General features: G+C 52.3%; 1 protein-coding gene across 1 annotated transcript in view; it reads left to right on the forward strand.

Annotated features, from left to right (window-relative positions):
* The first annotated feature begins 3,238 nt into the window (after positions 1 to 3,238).
* The window catches only part of RGS12 (regulator of G protein signaling 12), a 96,366-nt gene continuing 91,120 nt past the window's right edge, over positions 3,239 to 8,484 (forward strand). Inside the window, exon 1 of the mRNA XM_023507679.1 lies at positions 3,239 to 3,269. The gene's annotated coding sequence lies outside the window, so the exon portion shown is untranslated. The remainder of the gene's footprint in view (positions 3,270 to 8,484) is intronic.

The following is an 8,484-nucleotide window of genomic DNA, read 5'->3' on the forward strand; positions in this document are numbered from 1 at the left end:
CTTCCACCCCACCCTCCCACCTCTGCTCTCAGGGGCCCTTTGCACCAGCCAGCTTCCATCTCAGATTGTGGCTTCTTACCCCCGCAGCTGAGAGCTGAGAGCAGCCTCTGCTGGCCCATGGGTGCCCCTGCTGTCACTACAGAGCTGGCTAGGGCTCTGGGCTGCTTCCCTATCCACTTCTCCCTTGGGACACCTTGTCTGCCCATAGCTGAGGCCCCACATCCTGTGGCCAGCCTCAGTTTCCAAATAAAATGGCCCTCCCCTCAGCAAGTGTTTAAAAAATTATTTTTATTGTGGTAAAATACACATAACATAAAATTTACTAGCTAAACCATTTTAAAATTTATCTTATTTAAAGATATTAACAACAAAGCTGGTGTGGTGGCTCATACCTTTAATCCCAGCACTCTGGGAGGCCAAGACAGGTGGATTCCCTGAGAACATGGGTTTGACACCAGCCTGAGCAAGAGTGAGACCCCATCTCTAAAACTAGCTGGGTGTTGTGGTGGGCACTGGTAGTCCCAGCTACTGGGGAGGCGGAGGCAAGAGGATCACTTGAGCCCAAGAGTCTGAGGTTGCTGTGAGATATGATGCCACAGCACTCTGCCCAGGGCAACAAAGTGAGACTGTCTCAAAAAAAAGAAAAGATAAAAATATTAACAACAAAAAAACAACAAACAAAAGTTGTATGTGATGATTTGATAGATGTATACATTTTGGAATGATTAAATTAAACTCATTACCATATCCATCACTTCACATATTTATTTTTGTAATCACAAGAAATTATTTTTATTGTGGTAAAATACATATAACATAAAATTTACCAAGTAAACCATTTAAAAATTTATTTTACTTTTAAAAGTTAACAAAAAAATTTCTTAGCAATTTTTTTTTTCTTAATTTATGAGCCAGAGTCTCACTCTGTTACCCTGGGTAGAGTGCCATGGTATCATAGCTCATAGCAACCTCAAACTCCTGGGCTCAGGCAATCCTCTTGTCCCAGCCTCTCAAGTAGCTGGGAATCCAGGCACCTGCTACAGCGCCCCAGCTTGTTTTTCTATTTTTAGCAGAGAGGGGGTCTCACTCTGGCTCAAGGTGGTCTTGAACTCCTGAACTCAAGCAATCCACCTGCCTTGGCCTCCCAGAGTGTTGGATTACAGGTGCGAACCACCATGCTTGGGCAATAATTTTCGAGTACACATATGATTAACTCTAGTCATCATGCTGTGCAGTAGGTCACCAGACTGTTGGTCCTTCGAACTGAACTTGTGTGCCCTCTGGCTGGTATCTCCCCAGCGCCCACATTGGCCACTGGTAACCACCATATGCCTCTCTGCTCTATGAGTTGGATGTGCTTTGATTCCACATTTGAGTGAGATCATGCAGTATCTGTCTGTCTGCACCTGGCTTATATCCCTTGACAGGATTTTCTCTGTTGCAGCTGAACAGCATTCCACTGTGTGCAGGCACCACGCTGCTGTGGCCCGTCCTGCTGTCAGACCTCGCACTGATTCCATATCACGATTGCTATGAATAGTTATGAGTGAGGGTGGGACTGACAGAAACGCGCCACCAGGGCTCATGGTGGAGCGAGCCCAGCCCCTCCTGATGGGCAGGATGAATTCTGCTTGATGGGTAAGACCCATCTTTTCAAGCCAGGACTCAGTTTTCCCATCTTGTCTTCTCAGCAGAGTATCTGGCAGGTTCTGTCTTGCACAGTTCCTGCCCATTTCCTAGGCCTGACTTCCACAGGGACAGACAGGTGTGCTGTTTCCCATGGGAGAGCTTCTCAGACCAGCCCTGCAGGATCTATGCCCTTTCATGGGCTCTGGGACCCCTAGACGGACTGCCCTTACTCTCTCACCACCCAAATCCAGGAGGTACCTGGAGGCACAGGGTATCACCTGTCTCTTAATGACCACAGTCTGTGCCTCTTACCCTTGCCCCGAGCTCTGTGGTCTGCTTCTTTCTGGGTTGAGTCTGCTCCAGAAGGTTCCATCAGCAGGACACAGGCAGAACAGGAGGGTGGAGCCTGAGTGAGTCTTCCTTCGCCATCATAGGCTGGCTAAGCCTCTGGGCCACAGGCCCTAGTTGGTATTAGGTGGTCTGTCTCCTTCTCCTCATCTGGGTTCTATAACCACTCTGTCTTGGAGGTGGCAACAGTTGGCCCCACTGTCACCTGTTCCAGTCCTGTGCCACCCCTGGTGGCTGCCCTATTCCTGGCCTGCTTGTAAATAGGAGTTTTACTGAACTCTTCTCACATCACTCCATTTGAGATGCCATCTGTTTCCTCCAGGGATCAAAGCGACCATACAAGACCCAGCGATGCAGAGATGCCAAAAGGCATAGCAGCGGGAGGAGAGGGATTTTTGAAGTCAAACAAGACAAGTTAACACTCAAAAAGGCAGAAAACAGGAGAGGGGGCTGAGTCTCTAGGGCAGGGTATGCTGCGGCCTGCAAGGGTAGAAAAGAAGGCAGGAAGGCGGCTGGGCACAAGGAAGGGCCGGCAAGAGAGCCGAGCCTAAAGAGGTCGCAGAAGGTGGCCTGGGCCGGGGGTGGGGTGAGGGAAGCCTCCAGCTGCTCTGCACCTCGAACTCCCTCCCGGGCCGGGGCCCAGCAGCGCCCTCCAGACGTCGCGCCCCGGCGGCCGCACGGCCCGAGTGGTCCAGTCCCAGGCCGGAGTCTTCTGATCTGCACGTGCCACTCGCATCCACAGGAGGCTTTCTCTGGAAGGGGCCTCCGGAGTCTCAGGGAATCCAGACCCCGCATGGCTCCCTCAGGGACCCGGGGACAAGCGCCGGATCGTAGAAAGCAGTCCTGGGACCTCAGACCAGCCGGGCAGCCAAAGGCTGGCGCCCGGACCCCACGAAAGTCCCTCCCCACCGCAGGCCCCGCCCCTCTAAGCCCCTCCCCCGCTTCTGCCCGACTCTGCTCTCCTGAAGTTCCTGGTCCGGTCGGGTCCGGAGCCGCCCGCTCTCGCCCCGCCCCTTGGAAGCCCGGCGGTCCCGCCTATCCCGGAGGATCCGCCCCACTCCTTCAGGATCCTCCCTCTTCCCTCCAGGCCACTCCCGCCCCCTGGTTTGACACTCCCTACAGCCCCGGCCAAGCCCCGCCCCGCGCATCGGGCCCCGCCCCTCCAGGCTCGGCGCCCTCGGCCCCGCCCCCTGGCCCGGGGTGGCGGTGGCTGCCGAGGCGACGGTTGGCGCGGGGCTGCGCGGGCCAGTGCGGGCGGGGGCGCCCGGCGCGGGAGCTAGCGGCGCGGCCCGGTAGGTGCGCGGGGCCAGGTGGGTGGGCCGGGCGCGCCGTCTCCGATCTGTCTCTCTTCTGGGCGCGCTCGCGCCCCCCCCGGCGGGGCCCCGACCCCCGCCCCAGGTCCCCACCCGGTCCGGCGCGGCCAGTCCCCTCGGGGTCGCCGCCGTCCCGCCGCCCTTCCTTCCTCTCGTCCCTCCTTCTTTCCTTTCTTCCTTCCTTTCTTTTGTTCGCCGCGCTTTCCGCGAGCTGGTCCAGGCCCGGCGCGGGGCCTCCGGCGGGGTCTGGGGGGAGGCGGTGGGGCCTGGACTTCCTTTCGGACTTAGCCGGCTGCCGCATTGTTCAAGCTGAGCCTGTCTCTGGGGGCGGAACTCTGCAAACTATCCGGGCCACCGTGTGGGTGATTGCGGGGTGGAGACAGAGCCGTCCAGAGCTGGGAAGTGTACTCCGAGAGTGGTTGGAAGACAGAGGGCCAGAGTCGTTGGGTATAGACAGAGAATGCAGTGTAGACGGAGAAGTGGGGTGTAGTCAGAGAGGGGACTCCAGGTTGTGAAGTGAAGACAGAGAATGGAGTGTGGACAAGAGAGGGGATTCCAGAGTTGTGGAGTGTAGACAGAGCCAGCCTCAGAGTTGTGGCGTGTAGAAAGGGAGCCTGCCCCACAGTGGACTACCTGGCTTCTCACTGCCTGGTCACTTGCTGGGAACGTGCCCTCAGCAGGCAACCACCACCTCTGTGCCTCAGTTTCCTCACTGGACCAGCCTTGGGGGCTGCAAGGATTATGAGTGGCTGTCTCAGAAGCCCTCTGTGCAGTCCACACGGTGATTTACGTGGTTGCACCTTCTGTGCTGTCAGGGGCCCTTCTCAGGTCTCAGGCGGGGCCCTTGGGGAGCCTTCACATGCAAGGCAGTAGCCCCTCCAGTTCACAGCCAGGAATCTACTGGGTGGTCCAGGAGAATTGGGTGAGCATGCCGGAGCAAAGGGAGGCCACCGTGGGAAGAGTCCTTCAAACCCACCAAGGATTTGAGACCTGATCCTAGACTAGGCCACGTGGGGAAGGCAAGCATGATTTTGAGTGAGAAGGAATATGTTTAAATAGTGTAAAGTTTCTTCCCCTGAAAACTTGGTATAAAAATGCCCACCTTACCCAGTAGTTTGGGGGACTTTGAGGTGACATATACCTAGTGCCCAGGCCTGAAGTGTGATGTTGGTGCCAGGGATGCTGTTCAGGTGGGGAAGATCACATTGGCTGAGGTCCAGCCAGGGACTATGAGTGTCAGCCTGCATGCCTAGGGGCCACTAGCAGGTGCAGGCCCCTTTGGGCCTTTTCTTTAAAACTGCAAGTTCACCTTTGTCCCGGAAATCTCTGGAGGCTGGAACTTGCCCTCAGGAGGGCTAGATTTCTCTGCCCTGTGACAAGGTAGGGCTGCCTAAGGGCAGTGTCATGGGAGGACCAGGAGGTGAGGAGGAAGGCAGAGAGGAGGGAACCCAGGGTCTCTGCTTAGAATGAGGTGGGCAGGGCATGTAGGTGGGGGTGACTGAGCAGTGGCCCTGGCCCAGCTCTCAGGTCATGAGAAGTGGAGGCTCTGACCCAGCCTTGCTCGCCGGCAGTGGGCTGTTTTTGTTTGTTTGTTTGTTTGTTTTGAGACAGAGTTTGTGTTGCCCAGGCTAGAGTGCTGTGGCATCATCATAGCTCAGAGCAATCTCAAACTCCTGGGTTCAAGTGATTATCTTGCCTCAGCCTCCTCCCTCATAGCTGGGACTACAGGCGCCTACCACAACGCTTGGCTACTTTTAGAGACAGGGTCTTACTCTTATTTAGGCTGGTTTCAAACTCCTGAGCTCAAGGGATCCTCCCGTCTCTGCCTTGCAGAGTGCTGGGATTATAGGTGTGAGCACTGCACCTGACCTACTTGTTAGTTTTCTGATTCCGTTGTGTTTTTTACATCTATCTTTGTTTGAAACAGGCCAAGCAAAATAGGCTGAAGGAAGAAAACAGTGAGTTAGTCATGACTCAACATGGATGGGGCCACAAGGCATATGCAGGGTAGCCCTGCGCATTTTACTTTGAGTTTGAATTTGGTGGACTTCCTATGAACATTTGCTTCCTGATTATATGAGGTATATGTCATTTGCTTCCTGATTGTAGGAGGTTCCTACTGATGCTGTAACAATGTACCACCAATTTAGTGGCTGAAGACAACAAATTTATTTTATCAACAGTTCTGGAAGCCAGAAGTCTTGTCCTCAGTATCAGTAGGCTGAAAGCAAGGTGTTGCTTGGCCATGCTTCCTGCAGAGGCTCGGGGCAGAACCACTTGCCTCCCCTGTGCCCTCTGGAGGCTGGCCTTGCACCTCTGCTGAGGGCCCCAAATGGCCCTGTGCCACCCTGCTTTCATCATCACATCATTGTCGTCTTGTATTTAAATATCTGGGATAATCTCATCTCCGGATCCTTAATTAATTCATATCTACAGAACCCCTGTTGCCATCTATCACTGCTTTCCCAGTCCCAGGGATTAGGACCTGGATATCTCTGGGGACCACTTTTCAGCCTACACAATGTCCTGACTTCATTTTTTAATTCCTTCGATTTTTCCCATTATGTGCCGAGGAGGCGCCATCTGGGGCACTTTCCACGGGCTGCTTGGTGGGGTCCATTAGCGGGGCTCCTGCTGCACTCTCTCTGCAAGGACCTTGTGTGTTCACTGCCCTTGGGGAGAGGCTGGAGCTGTCCTGGGAACAGGTGTCCAGGGAGGAGCCAAGAGGTGCTCAGCATGCAGGTGGGAACTGAGAGCTCACGCGCTCCGCTTTTCTGGAGGGGCAATTGCCACTTCTATGCCGGCAACCTGCCAGCGGCGGCCCCTGCAGACCCGGTCCTGTACTTGTGCCTGTACTTTTCAGGAAGGCCACCGCCTCAGAAGTTCTCCAAGGCCATCCATGAAGGAGCCTCTTGCCATGGGCTCTAGGCAAGCAGCTCCTGTCTCCTTCCCCTATATCTCTTAAGGTCTGGGCATGCTGTCCCAGCCCTGTGATCATGGCAATGCCCAGTGTGTCCCCTCCCCAGCTTTCCCTTGTTGATATGGTCGTTAGACGCTGCCCCTGTATCCTTACATGTTTTTCTCCATCTTCTTTGTGTCCCCCAGCAGTGATTCCATCCTGGCAGGATGCCTGAGGAAGGGCTGAGCCCAGGATTAGAAAATCAGACAGTAAGTTCTCATTCTGTTGAGGCTGCTCTTTTGAAATTTATTTTAGAGAGGATCGTTTGATTTCTCCTGTAGGGAAGGCTTCAGTGCTCCTCTGACCTCCCTGTCCTTGACCCATCTTAATGTCATCTTTTTTGGTGAAGTCAGCAGTGGTGCTCACTTTTGTGTGACTCTAAGCATGTAATGCCCTGAGCACAGGCCTTTGTCACCCAGCCTGTGGCTGCCTCTGCCGGGCACTCACCTGTCAAGACCACCGAGTTTTATTCCTGGTGCCCCGTCCCACCCCCGTCCTTTTGTGGCTGCTACTGGGAGACTTCTGCTTGCTTGTCACCGTGAGAGCTGCTACCCAGTGTCACCGCACCTCCCTGTGCTCTGTGTGGTCTGATTGTGTTCTGTGACTGTCTTGGCTCACTCTTCTCTTTGTTGGAGTCCTGCTTTTTTGATACCTAAAAGACAGTACATAAATTTTTTTGTCCTTGATTTTGAAAACAGCTTTATTCTACTCTCCAGTTACCTTTTAGTTTAGCTGGGTATAGAATCCGGACAGTTATTTTTTCAGGGCCGGTCGATGCTGCTTCACCGTATTTATTATTCTCAGTCCACTTGCCCTTCTTTGCCCAGGATTTCCCTGACCGGCCTGAGGTGACTACTTCAGTAGTCACTGTGTTGGGGCATCGGAGGACGCGTCTCTTTCCATTCATTGTGCTTGGCACTGGGGGGCTCCTCAGTCTGAGGACTAAGGGTTTTATATTGTTAAAATAATTTTTTTTCTTTTACTTTTGCCGTTTTCTCTTTGTGGAACTCCTTTTATTTGGAGGTTGGACCTCCTGGGCTGATTCTGCGATCTGAGTCTTTTCTCTGATGTCTGTGCTACTCCGGGAGCTCTCCTTGCACTGTCTTACCACCCTTCTATTAATTGTTTTGTTTTAATTATCTTTCTTTTTAACTTTCCTGGATTCCTTTTTCTCTTGATTTTTTCAACTTTAACAAAATGTCTTATTCTTCATGTAGAAATGCAAGATCTTATCTCTGGGAAGGTAATCAGTGAGGATATTTTGTATTTGATTCTGTTCTTTAATTTTCCTTTTTTCTATTTTTCACTAGACTATACCCTCCGAGAAAGCAGGGCTTTCCCCCTCATTATTATTCAAGGTTGAATTCCAATACTTAAAAATAGTGCCTGGCATGAAGGAACACTGTAGACCGTTTACATTATATCAGCACTGACTTTGGATGGGGAGGCAGTTGTTTTAACAGGTAGGAGAGAAGGGTTGAAATCCGCACCTGTGATTGTGGGTTTGTCTGTTTCTGCCTGAGTCCTCTCAGCAACGTGGACATTGGGCTTCACCAGCCCCAGAGTCCCCCTTGGGACCACCTTTCTTCTAGCCTGTTTCATCTGACGCTGACCCAGCCTCTGGCTTCCCGTCTTTCCACCTCAGTCTGTTTGTGTCCTTACGTTTGACCTGAGCTTCTTATAGACACAGGTATTTGGGTCTTACTTTTTTTATTCAGGCCTATACTTTTTGCTTTTTAATGTGAATGTTTTGGCCATTTACATTTTTTTTAGTGTTTAGCCTGCAAATTAAAGTCCTTTTTATTAGCAAATAAATCAGCAATAAACAGATTCTTCCAGAGCAGTTTGAAGGGTGGAAAATAGATAAAATTTGGAATGTTCTTAGATTTTTTTTTTTTTTTGGACTGGGCTGGGTTTGAACTCACCACCTCCTGTATATGGAGCCGGCACCCTACTCCTTTGAGCCACAGGCACTGCCCTCTCAGATTTGATTTTTAAAAAGTTGCTCATTGGGCAGCACCTGTGGCTCAGTGAGTAGGGCACCAGCTCCATATACCAAGAGTAGCAGGTTCAAACCCAGCCCCAGCCAAACTGCAACAAAAAAATAGCCAGGCATTGTGGCAGGCACCTGTAGTCCCAACTACTCGGGAGGCTGAGGTAAGAGAATCACCTAAGCCCAGGAGTTGGAGGTTGCTGTGAGCTGTGATGCCACAGCACTCTACTGAAGGCGATAAA

Source organism: Otolemur garnettii, unplaced genomic scaffold (assembly GCF_000181295.1).
Source record: "Otolemur garnettii isolate 467f Iridium unplaced genomic scaffold, OtoGar3 scaffold00198, whole genome shotgun sequence".
In the NCBI taxonomy this organism is placed as follows: domain Eukaryota; kingdom Metazoa; phylum Chordata; class Mammalia; order Primates; family Galagidae; genus Otolemur; species Otolemur garnettii.